The sequence below is a fragment of the Fukomys damarensis genome, unplaced genomic scaffold (genome assembly GCF_012274545.1).
Source record: "Fukomys damarensis isolate Sample0158 unplaced genomic scaffold, DMR_v1.0_HiC HiC_scaffold_26, whole genome shotgun sequence".
NCBI lineage: Eukaryota > Metazoa > Chordata > Mammalia > Rodentia > Bathyergidae > Fukomys > Fukomys damarensis.
In genome coordinates, this window is record NW_022900938.1 from 23,321,744 (window position 1) to 23,334,430 (window position 12,687).

Sequence of the window (12,687 nt, forward strand, 5' to 3'; positions counted from 1 at the left end):
AAAAAAAAAAAAAAAAAAAAAAAAACCTCAAGAAAATGTAAAGACAAGTCAAAGACTGAGAGAAATATTTGTATATTACATATCTTATATTCAGAATGTATTAAACATTGTCTTAAGTATAAAAAACAAACATCCCAATTTTTTAAAATGGCCAAAAGATTTGAAAAAACACCCCAGAAGATGACAAAAAAGCACATGAAAACTCAGTAAAGTACATATAGTTAACAGCACTGTATGGTACACATAGAAGTATATCAAGAGAGATCTCAGACTATATATTTTTACCACAGTAGTTAAAAGCAAAGCACATGAAAAGATGATCAATGTAATTGGTATTAGGGAAATGAAAATTAAAACCACAGTGATACCATCACACACTCTAGAACATCGAAAAGTAATACTGAACAACCACATGATGGCCAATTGTTGATAGAGCTATAGAGACAGTAGACCTCTTGTACTGGTGGGAATATCAAATGGCACAATCCTTCTGGAAAACACTTTGACAGTTTCTTAAAAAGTTAACCATATGTCCTAACATTTTGATGCTTTTGAATTTACTCCTATTTGTGTTGAATAGAGTGTGTGTCTATAAAAAAAACCCATATACTTAAGTATAAATTTTAGCTGTAATAACCAAAAGCTAGAACCAACTTGAATGTCCATCAACTTGTGAATAAGTAAATAAACTACGGCCTGCTGCATATCCATACCCATGAATGCTAGTTGGTAAAGAAAAGGAATGAACAATTGATACATCCAATAACATTAATTAATTTCAAATAATTATGCTGAATGAAAGATGCCAGACAAGAAAGGGATTTGATACATGGTTCTATTTATAAAAAAAAAAAATCTATGAAATGATAACTAAGTTATAGTGACAGACAGTAAATCAGAGGTTGTCTAGAGTGTAGAGGAAATGGGGATGGGGACAAAGGGAAAGATTGTCAGGTGGCATGGGAAAACTTCTGAGGGGACTGCCCCTAAAAAGAAAAAATTTGAGGGGGATAGACGTGTTCGTTAGCATGGTGATGACAAATATATCAAATTGTACTTCAAGTGTATACAGTTTATTATATGTAATATGCCTCAATACAGCTTTTTTTAAAAAGGAAAATGAATAAAAATGTAGGGCTGCCACCTTTCTCTCAGCCTGTGGCAGACATTACCAGCTGATCACATAGCCACCCAGGCAGCCATTACTAATCAGAGTTAGATCTTGAGATAAAACCTATTTTTCATCTCTGATCCAGGTCAAACATCTGGTTATAAAACCAAGGTCCAAGTGCAGAACAAATTAGTAACTAATCCTCCTGGTTGCTAGTCCACTGTGCTTTCTTCTACACAAGTTTAAGAAAACTGGAGTAGAGGAAAATTGAAGCTGAGTCTAGTAAAGAAAGGCTGATAGAAAAATCAGTAGAGGAAAAAAAATCAAAGATTTGAGTGGGATGTCAGATGGTGAATTTCTGAAGAATGTAAGTAATGTATTGTGGGGGCTGGGGATTTATCTCAGTGGTGCCGCCGCCTGCCTTGAAAGCACAAGGTCCTGAGTTTGATCCCCAGTACTGGAAAAAAAAAGTATTGTGGTGCACATCTATTTTATCTATTTTTTATAAGACCAACAACAGTTTCATGTAAAGAAAATAATTATCTGCAAGAAAATCCTTATTTTTACATTTTTAGTACTGTAATGAAGTTGTTGAAATGACTCAAGCTGTTTTTGACCTAACATGTAAGTGATTTTTATCACCAGAAAACTGCCCAATTTGAAAATAAGGCTAATAAGCAAAATGATGTAAGATTACATGAAATGTATGCCAATAAAATAATATAAAGATATGCCAAAGTAATTTTAAACTTGATGACACCATACATCATTAATTTATAACACAAATAAATATTTCTCCTATAAGGCAATGGTTTATTTTGTAGCTGTCTGGAGGCAGTACGTTCATTTAATAATAATCACATGTGCTTATTAAAATAAAGGCAGATATAGCGGCACAGTTTGTAATAGCCAAATCTTAGAAACCGCCCAAATGCCTACCAATGGATAAATGGATAAAATAGTTTTTTTAATACAATGGAATACTACTCTGCCATAAAGAAACATGAGCCTCAGACATTTACAGCTAAATGGATAGACCTTGAGAATATACTCTAAAGCGAAATAAATCAGACACACATGTTTGAATACGTGTTTTTCTGTGAGAAACCATAAGGACTCAAATGTATAACGGATATTGGGAAATGGGACAAAAATGCTCAAATGGGAAGGGGAACAAGAAAGGTGGAAGGGAGAAAGGAAAGGACCAGAAAAAAAGTGCAAATAGAAGGAAAAAATGGAAACAAAGCTTTTGTACATAGGAAGGGGAAGGGGGATGAAGGGAGGGAGGAAATGGGGAAAGGAAGGTGGGATGTACCATGTGCAAGTACAAATTCCCTATGATGAGTGTTATCGTTATGTATCCCTAAAATGCACCAATAAATGTTTTGCTATTAAAAAATAATAAAAAAATAAAGGCAGAAGTCTAGGGGAATAGCTAGGTGGTGCAGTGTGTGCTTAGCATGCACACAGCCCTGGATTCAATCCCCAGCATCAAAAAATAAATAAGTAAAATAAAGGCAGAATATCAGCGCATGGCGATAGCACTCACATCCACAGACCGGTTGTGCATGTGTGCCTCACACGAGTTCCTCGTAGATCTTACTCATCTTTGCGTTGCTGAGGCCGGCAGAATTCCTGGCATCTGCTGTCCTTCCTCCTCCTTCCCAGTCTCTTCCCGTGTGAAATAAGAAACATCCTTTGCTCTTTTTGATCCAGTAAAGGTAAAGTTTTCTTGCTTGTAGCCAATAACATTAGAGCTAACTCCACTGCATGGAGTCTTTGTTTTCTCAGTAGAACAAAGGTGGCAAAATTAACCTTGGATGGTTTGGAAACAGTGAATAAAATAAGGCATTTAAAACCCTTTCCACAGTGCCTGTCTTAGGAGTGCTGAGGAAGTGTATGCTCGCTTTCTCTTCTTTCCCTGTTCTTATGGAATTTCAACTTAAATATTAAAGGAGACAAAGTTCATCATTTAGGAAGCTTAAAGAACTGTCCATTATGTCACCTGCTAAGCTTGATGGTACTGATTTGGGGAGAATTAATTCCTTCCTATATTAACCATGATTTTCTCTCAAATTTTTTGTTATTGTTGAACTCCTCAAAAGGATTTATTCCAGGAAATGATTTAAAAAGGATCTATGAATGAAATCCTAAATTTGCACCAGGCGAGCAACAAAGAAAATGGCTGACTCTTCCTCCCAAAACACAAGCTGTTATGTTGATAGCCCTGCAGCTGTGGCCCATTTTCTTTCCAGCTTGATTTTTAAAAAACTTTTTATTTGGAGAATGTTAAACTTACAGAAAAGTTGCAAAGATAAAGAATAGTAATACTGTGAACACCTGTACACCCTTAACCCAGATTCACCCATTGTTAACATTTTGCCTAATTGCTCTCTTTCTTTCATGTATATCTCTTTATGTACATATTATGCTTTTCTCTGAATAATTTGAAATTTGCATTTATTCTACCTACTGTGGTAAACTTTAATGTTACATTTCATTTTAGAATTTAGATACTTTAAAAAAGTGTCTGGGCGTGGTGGCGCACGCCTGTAATCCCGGCACTCGGGAGGCTGAAGCAGGTGGATCACTGTGAGTTTGAGACCAGCCTGGGCTACATAGTGAGTTCCAGGTCAGTCTCAACGACATAGTGAGACCCTGTCTCAAAAATCAAAACCAAAACAAACAAAAACATAGACACCTACATATGATTTGTACATACTGCAAAACCTAAAGTATACAAAAGGGATAGAATAAAAATAATCCTTTTCCTGTTCCTATGCCATAGACACCCGATGTCACTGCTTGAGAGTTTAATATCCTAAAATCTAAAAAGGAAGCTATCTTGAGATTCTCTGAATTCATTTTCTTTCTCAGTCATATGAAAACTTCCATACAGACAAAACAATGGAGGAAATTACAGAAATTTGCCCAACAGAGAGAATCCCAGAGAACTAATAAAGAACCCCCAAGGAGCCACTGTCTGTACTTTCTGGTGCTGCAAGCGCTTGAGGCTTTTGGCTTTACTTAGCCTTTATTTATTCATCCATGTCTTTATTTGTCCACCAATCATTTCTGGCAGCGGTCCCCAACTCCCTAGCCATAGATCACTACCAGGGGCCAATGAGGAACCTGGCCACCTGGCAGGAGGTGAGCAGTGGGCCAGCCAGAGAAGCTGTAGCTGGATTTGCAGCCCCGCACTATGGCTCAGATTATGGCCTGAGCTCTGCCTCCTGCCACATTATATTCTCACAGGAATGTAAACCCTGCTGTGGACTGCACACACGAGGGATCTAGGGTGTATGTTTCTTTAAACCATCCCTAAACTAATTCCCCAATCCCGTCTCCAGAAAAAATTGTCTTTCCAGAAACCCAGTGCCTAAGGCCAAGAAATGGACTGCTAGTTTATGGAGTCCTAGGACCTGGTCTTGTGGGCAGATTGTTCTGCTGTGTGCTCCATCCTACACACCTTACTGATTGACTCTCACACTCCTCCCATGGAGATATAGGGTCTGAGTTCCCTCCCCTGGAACCTGGGTGGACTTGTGAAAACTTGTGAAGAAGAGACATGATATGAGTTCCAAGGCCTAGACGTAAAAGACAAAATGGCTTCGTCCCCTTGGTTCTCCAGAAATCCTCGCTTTTAGAACTCAGGTGTCATTTTGCTAGGAAGCCCAAGCTTCCCTGTGATGCCTACATGGAGAGGAACTGACAAATTTGCACCAAATTGCCAGCCACAAGAGCAAGCTACATTGGAAAGAGAAACTCCAGCCCCATTGGAGCCATCCTAGCCGAGACTGCAGGGAAGTGACATGTGCTGTCCTTGCCATGTAGTATAGATTTGTGGGTCAATTACATAATGACTGTTTTAGAATACTTAGTTTAGGGCACTCTTTCCTATACAGTGATGTTATCTGGAATAGCTATGCACAGAAGAATGCAAAAATAGAGTGCTCTGTGAGGACAGGTCACCTGCCTTCAAAGAGCTCCTAATGTGGTGGAGGAGCCACTAGAAGTCAAAGGAAAATTAAATACAGTATGATGAGTGCTTTCTACATAAATAGCACTTTTATATATAATTTTAAGAGATGGGAGAAATTAACTAAATTTGTTGGGGCCTCAAAAGGATCTGAAGAAAACCAACATCGAGTTAAGTCATGAAGGATGAGTAGGAGTTATAAAACAAAAGGGAAAAGGACAGCCCAAGGTCACTTTCATCACTTCAGTGCAATGCGCTTGGTGGAATGTGAGGAAGGATAGGAAAAAGGGCAAAGCAAGGACGATATAAGATTAGAGGGAAGGAAGGACCCAAGTTAAGGGTTCTCGTGAGAATGAGAACAAAGAGCAGGGAGGAGGCAGCACAGGGAGGCTAGCAGACAAGCAAGCATGCAAGGTCACCATCCTCAGAGCTGCTGAGTGAGGCAGGACCCTCAGAGGGCCAGGACCAAAATCTGGGCCTGACTCTCCAGGGATGAGTTCTGTGAACCCCAGGACTAGGGATAATCTCTTCAGGTTTCTGAACCCATCACCCTGGTAATACTGATGCCAAGAGTCTGAGAAACATTTGGCATGAAGGGAACTGGATTGAACTTCTCTTGCTTTTGGTTTCTTTTCATAAAGTAAGGAACAATAAACTTGGTGTATTCTAAAGGCAACACTGTGGAAATCCCACACAAAACTATAAGGTTACTTTTGAACACCGCATCTGATCCAACCTGCAAACTAAATGTTTTTTCCCCTTAGGTCAGAAAGTGGTATATTGTTTTTCTTTTTATCTCAAGGAAGCAAACTTACTTTGGCCAGTGACATGCCCTCCCTGACTTGAGAAGCTGAAGTTACTGCTGAGATTTGGCAGCCCCAGAGAAAGAGGGTGGTCCAGAACGCCAGTTGAATATGTTGGAGTTTACTCCAAACCCTTTGACTGGGCAGTGCTGAAAGCATGGACTTTTTGTTTGTGGTGAACACTACCAAAAACAAAAAACAAAAAGGAAGGGGGAGAAGAAGAAAAAGAAGAAGAAGAAGAAACCAGCATCTTCTAGAATATTTTAGTAAATCGATTATACAAGAGATGAGACCGATTGATTTGATTGGCAGGTGCAGAAACTCAGCCATGAGAAGAATCTTCTGGAAATGAAAATTGGGGCCTGGACAAGCTTCTTGAAGCCAGACAAGTAGAAGCAGGGTGGAGGCAAAGGGTTTGCTTTTCAAATGTTAATGAGTGCTCTTAATCAGAAAAATGTGGCTTTCACCAAGTTTTGCTCCCACACACTGGTTTGAGGCTGAGCTAGACTGGCATACACTTGATTAAACTCAGCCAGGATCTTATCCAAGGCCAGTCCTGGCTTTTTTGTTCGCTGTTTTTTTTTTTTTTTAGATCACTAGGAGGATTGTAAATAAAACAAATTTAGGAAATATAAATCTCCCACGACCCACAAAAACCATAGAGGCACACATCTATTTTGCCTAAGGGATTCAACACTTAGCTGGAAACTTGCATGAAGACACGTACTGCATTTATCAGTTCACACAAGAAAAGGTGGAAGGGAGAGGAGCAATAGAGAGAGAAGAGAAAGGACAGCGGGGAAGGGGAGCTGGGGCCACCTCTGGGAGACTGAGCCTGGGGCACGGCTTGCAGGCGCTCTTTCCCCTGGTCAGGAGACCATGGACCTCAAGTTCTGAGGGAAGAAGGGAGGCGCCAAGGGGAGGCCGGGAAGCGTGAGGCAGAAGTGCTGCTGGGAGGTCTGCATTCCCTGCTTCTCCCTAGGGCCTCTGATTTCTGGCAGCAACTGCTGGCTGCCTCCTCTCCTCCCACAGCTGGGGCCCCTGCTGCACCCAGGACCTCCCACCAGGTAGAAGGGCCAGGGAAGCTGCCCCTCTGCCAGCCACTCAGGAACTTGGGACTTACAGGGAGATACCACTCCTAGGCATGAAAGTACAAACCCCAAAGAGACAGGCTCTGCGCACATACGTTAAATTTTCCTTTCCCGTGAGCTATATAGTGCTTCCAAGGGGTCTATTAAAGTCTAACCCAGGGGATCTCAGAGCTTAGAGCCCAAACAAAACAAAACAAAACAACAGCTGTGGAGAACTACCATAGTCCATTGCCCTAATCGAGCTTCCCACATACACCTCAACTTGGGCAAAGGTTTATCTCTATCAAACTTAACTCCTAAACTTTTCTTCTGCATGATATAATGGTCCTAGATTTATTTTGGCAAACCCCAATTCACGTTAATGTTGAGGAAAAAAAAAAATCTAACCACCAGTAGAACTGGTTGTTAAAGGTAATGTTGGACCCACCCATTGGACAGTAGATGTGTCAGTAGAGTTGGTGCCTGGTTAAAGGCTCATGGGGGGGGGTCACCGAGAGAGGGTGAAAACAGTGGAACTCCACCGTTACTAACCATCTAGGCCCACTGCTGTTACAACCACAACCAAAAGATAAATACCAAGGCGGGAGAACTCTGCATAAATATCTCCACAAAACAAAATGTGTACCTGCCCATGTGAACTCCAGCACAGAACCACACTGGAGACTTAGTTGTCTCTCCTATTATGTAAATGCATTATTCCGTGAGACAAGACCCTGTAACTCCAAACAAGAGAAACCCAGGTCCCGTAACAACGATGAGGCTACAGATAGCTCGGGTCAGCCTGCCTCCTCCAAGAAGGCAATCCAACCAGACGAGGGGATGGAAAAAGGAAATAGGATATTTTTAAGGTCCTCGCATGGATTTATCATATAGTATATGCAAGTGGTTTAGAAAGCAGAATCCAAGTTTTACAGTGAAGGTCTGCTCCCTGACCTGTCTGTCCCCTTTCAGCTGTTTCTCACATTTGCCTTCAAGTTTCTAAATAATACGCTTGTGCTACACTTGATTTATCCAGTTGGGACATCATTTGTTGGCTTCCTATTAAGCTAAAAGACTCTTCTCTTTCCTTCCAATTTTGCCTCCCCTATCCTCTCAATATAAATATATTTGTGTGTGTGGTGCGGTATTGGGGATACAACTCAAGCATTCACAGTGCATGCTGTGCAGGCACTCTACCACTGAGCCAAATACTCGGAACTTTTTAAAAATTTTTTGGTACTGGGGATTGAACTCAGGACCTTGCACTTGCAAGGCAGGCAGCAGAACCACTGAACTAAATCCCCAGTCCTAATAAATATGTGGAAATTGTTTTTTTGTTTTTTTGTTTTTTGGTTTTTTTGGTACCGGGAATCGAACTCCTGATCTTGAACTTGTGAGGCAGGCAGCAGGACCGAGCTAAATCCCCACCCCCAAACCTTTTTATTGTGAGACAAGATCTCCCTAGATTGCTTAGGCTGGCCTCAAACTTGTGATTCTCCTGCCTCAGCCTCTCAAGTAGCTAGAATTAAAGGCAGGTAACCCCACACCCAGCAAATTATCATTTTTGGTTAAAGTGACATTCTATGATCTCAATGGTGAAGACAGAATTGTACTATAATTTTATTCCAAGGTTGATATTGAGAATTATTGTGCTACTCCAATTTTCGTTCCTTTGAATAGATCTGTTTTATCCCTCTAGGGAAATGTTTAGGGTCATCTCTGTGTTTACTCTTTTGAAATTTCAATGTAGTATAACTTGGTGTGAATGTTTTCAAATTCACACGGAATTTTTCTGGTATTATTTTTTTTTCAATTGTTTTTACTTTCATTTACTTTAGTCTCTAAAATTCCAATCAGGCAAATGTTGGCCCTCCTGGGCTAGTCTCTCATTTTTATCATTTCTTCCCCATTGGCCATCTTTTTCTGTTCATTTTTCTGGGACATTTTCCCATTTTATCTGCCAACCCTTTTTCTTTTTCTTTTTTTTTAAACTTTTCTATTTTTAACTTATAAAAACTCTTCTTTCTTGTTCTTTGATGGTTCCTGAATTAGAGCATCCTGTTTTTGATTAATGGATACATCACCACCTCTTATCTCCCTAAGAATATAAAAAATGTTTTTTGTGCGTTTTTGAAGTTTATTTGGTTCCCCTGCATTGTGTGCTTCTTCCTAAATCCTTTTCCCCACTCACATGACCTAGGTCTCTTTCATGCTGAAGGCTTTTCTCCAGAGTCCGGTGACCCCGGATGTTCATTTATAAGGAAGACTGCGATCCAAAACTGATTTGTGGATTTCTCTGCAGCCTGTGAACAGCACTGTCAGCTGGTAAATTTCATGGACAGAAATGAAATGCGCTGCATTTCAGGGTGGGCACCCACATGGCCTTTTCTCTGGGTCTTTTCTCTGCATCCACTCAGCTGCCCTGGGGCAGAATCCCAGCTGAATCCCGGCTGGAGAGGATGTGACTCTGGCTCTCATCCTAGAGGAGGAGCAAGGACTGGGGATAGAATCACCATTAAGCAGCCACTGTCAGTACTGACTTTGACTTTCCCCTTAGTGCTAACCCCAAACCTCCATCCTGTCTCTCTGCACAAGGTAGTTAGGTCCAGAGCATCTTTAGAGGAAAACATTCTGCTTCATGCGAAGGGTTTACAGAAGAAGGGCAGGGAGTAATTGTCTGGCTGCATGGCTAGGTGAGAACACTCAGATCTACTCCCAGACCCCCAAGCTATCCTCTGTGCTCAGCTTCTCTGTTCTTCCCTGCCTGCCTCAACCTTCCTGAAGTTTTGTTTCATGCAGCCTGGGGGAGAGGGCCAAGGTGGGTACAGCTCTCTTCTCCTGGAATGCCCTCAGCAAACTGAGCCAGCCACTACCTCTCCATCTGTTTCCCATCTGCCTGAAGTGTGCAACCACTTCGAAGTCTGTGGAGTTCCTCTTCCAGTGCATCTGTCTGTGTGCATTTAGATCCTTTTATTCCCCATCTGGAATTTCTACTTAGAGTTTTAGAAGACAAAGGCTTGGGTCTGCAATGTTAACCAAAAAAGTCATTCCCCACTATTTAGATTTCACATTTGCTCTGCAGAAATCTGCTTGTCTGGAGTCTGTCAAGCTCACTTGGGTTCTCTGTGCTTCTCAAGGTGGAAGGTTCTAACCTGGGGCCTGCCAGGGATAGGATGTGAGGCTTGGGTTAATGAATTCACCTCCCTGGAGCTCATTTCTGGGAAGGGGAAAGACGTGTGTATTAAAATGTTTTTGGTAAATTGTTAAATCATCATTAACACAGAGTTAAATTGCTTGTTGCATTAAAGATAATGTGATAATGTTCGTAATAGCAACTTAGAGGGCTAGGTACAAAGTGACCCTGTTTTTCAGATGACTTCTACAAAAAGGTAGCCTTCACCCATCAGGAGGTGGGTAGGGTACTTGTCTGGTGCCCTGTGATCTAATTCTCCCTGAGTATGTTTTGTTTTCCTCTTGAAATCCAGATTCGCTACTAAATTCCTTAGTTTAAAAACTTTAAGGTGGTGATTTGGGAGAGAGGGGAAACGAGTTCTACCTGGTTATTTTTAGGAATAAGGAAAGAAGGAAAACCAGGGTTTTCAACTGCAAAGAGGAGCTATATTTAGTCCCTTGTGCCAGCTTACCTTTACTGTTTGTTTGTTTGGTACCAGAGATTGAACTAAGGACCTTGCACTTGTGAGGCAGGTGGTGGAACCACTGAACTAAATCCCCGGCCCCAAACTTTACTTTCAGTGATCATTCTTTACCTAGATGAGTGGTGGTGAACTTATGGCATGCATATTATTATATTTTTTCCTTTAAGACAAAAATGTAAATGTGTGAGTTGTCTTTTTAAGCTAAAACCTTAGAATTCAGGTTTAACTGCAGTGTTGTCACTTTGTGATAAACAGATGGGTTTTGGGTTGCAGTTTGGGCACTTGGTCTCTAAAAGGTTTGCCATCACTGACTTAGACGATCAACATAGATTATCAGTTTCCAATTTAAAATGATCTCATACTTCCTGATGATAAGTCAATATATTCTTCACTTAAGAAAGTGAATTTTTGGGGCGGGGATTTAGCTCAGTGATGCCTCGCCTACCTCACGAGCGCAAGGTCCTGAGTTCAATCCCCAGCACTAAAACAATAAAAAAATAAATAAATAAAATAAAATAAATGGAACAAGATTTTTACAAAGAAGAAAGTGAAGTCTTTAGTTGCAGTATGTTTTCTTCCATGTACACTAAATAAGATTGTGTGTATTTTTCCCCTATTGAAGGTTGACCTGCGTTGGCTGTGCAATACAGCACAATGCCAGTTCCCACATCACAACCCTCAGGAGCTACGAGAAATCTAGCCCACTCCTTTGCTTTGATGACCATCTAGACGAGCTCAAATGGGATGAAATGATTACTCTGGTCCTTGGGTAAATGATTTCACTTCCCTGGAACTTCCAGCTGTCTTTGTGTTTCGCCCAAACGGATGGCTTCGCATCACCATTATCCATTCACCCGGCAAGTGCTCATGAAGGGGACTGAATGTTTATGCCAGGCACTGTGACAGGCCCTGGGGAACAGCTTGTCTAAAACCAAATCCAAGCTCCCTCTGTGGGAGTTTACTTTCCAGCAAAAGCATTAATAAAATAAGGATTACTCAGCATATTGGAGAGCAGTAAGTACTCTGAAGAAAGAGAAAGTGCCCTGTAAAGGGGCTCTGGAATGTTGAAGGAGAATGGTCAGAAAGTGAACTTCTGGCAAAGACTTGAGCGGAGTGGGGAGTCCTGAAGATACTGAGGAAAGAGCTGCTTTCCTGGCAGAAGGAATGGCAGAGGTAAAGGTCCTAAGGTAAGACTGTCTGTTCAAGGTTACACCACTTCCTGCTGGGTGACACAGAGAGTAGAATTATAAATTAGAAAGAGATAACATTCTCTGACTCCAAACAAAACAAACCAACACCATGAAAACAGAACTTCTAGAACAAGTGACAGAGAACCTGGAGGCGCAGAATCTGTGATGACAATAAGAGGGTAGCTTGCGAACACTGAGAAGCCAGAAGATACAACTGAGAAGGAAAGCAGTTCGTTGGATTCAAGGAACCACCCCAGGTCTGATGAACACGGGGCCTGAGCCTCTCTTACCTTTGGATTCAGAGCATCCAGCCCAGATAGAGCACATTTTAGACTCAAGCAATGTCTGTTGAAGAAAAAAATGACTAAATGAAAATGTAAAACATGACTTTCTGCTTTATATGTTTGTCTGCTGCAACATGTTCTGGAACTTAATTTAATTATAAGAAGGGACTTCACCTCAGAAAAAAGTTAGCAATGTTTTCTTTGTATTCCTCAGTCTATTCACTCTGTTTGAAACCCACTGAAAGCTATTACAGAGTCTGGAGAAAACAAAACATACTTCTAAAACATCTAGGAATGTTCAAAGGTACAATTTAGTAATTGAAAGAAGCACATGTGTACCGTGTGTGTGTCTGTCTCTGTGCGTGTCTATGTCTGTGTGTGTGTGCACACACCCCGGCACCTTGGGTCTGTTTGTGATCAAGATGCATTTTAATGTGGTTGGGTGGAGAGGATATGAATGGAGTCTATAGATATACAAGCCATTTAGGATGCATTTATATATATTCTAGCATGATGTTTCATTGCATCTCATTCTTTTGGTTAAGTAACAGAAACTGCCTTAACCTCATTTAAGCAATAATAAGAAGGAATCAT

At 41.0% G+C, this 12,687-nt stretch overlaps 1 long non-coding RNA gene across 1 annotated transcript in view; it reads left to right on the plus strand.

The window, feature by feature from the left end:
• LOC104850153 overlaps positions 1 to 12,171 on the plus strand; it is a 105,339-nt gene extending 93,168 nt beyond the window's left edge. Inside the window, exon 3 of the long non-coding RNA XR_776899.2 lies at positions 11,242 to 12,171. This is a non-coding gene — a long non-coding RNA (uncharacterized LOC104850153). The remainder of the gene's footprint in view (positions 1 to 11,241) is intronic.
• Positions 12,172 to 12,687: the final 516 nt, after the last annotated feature.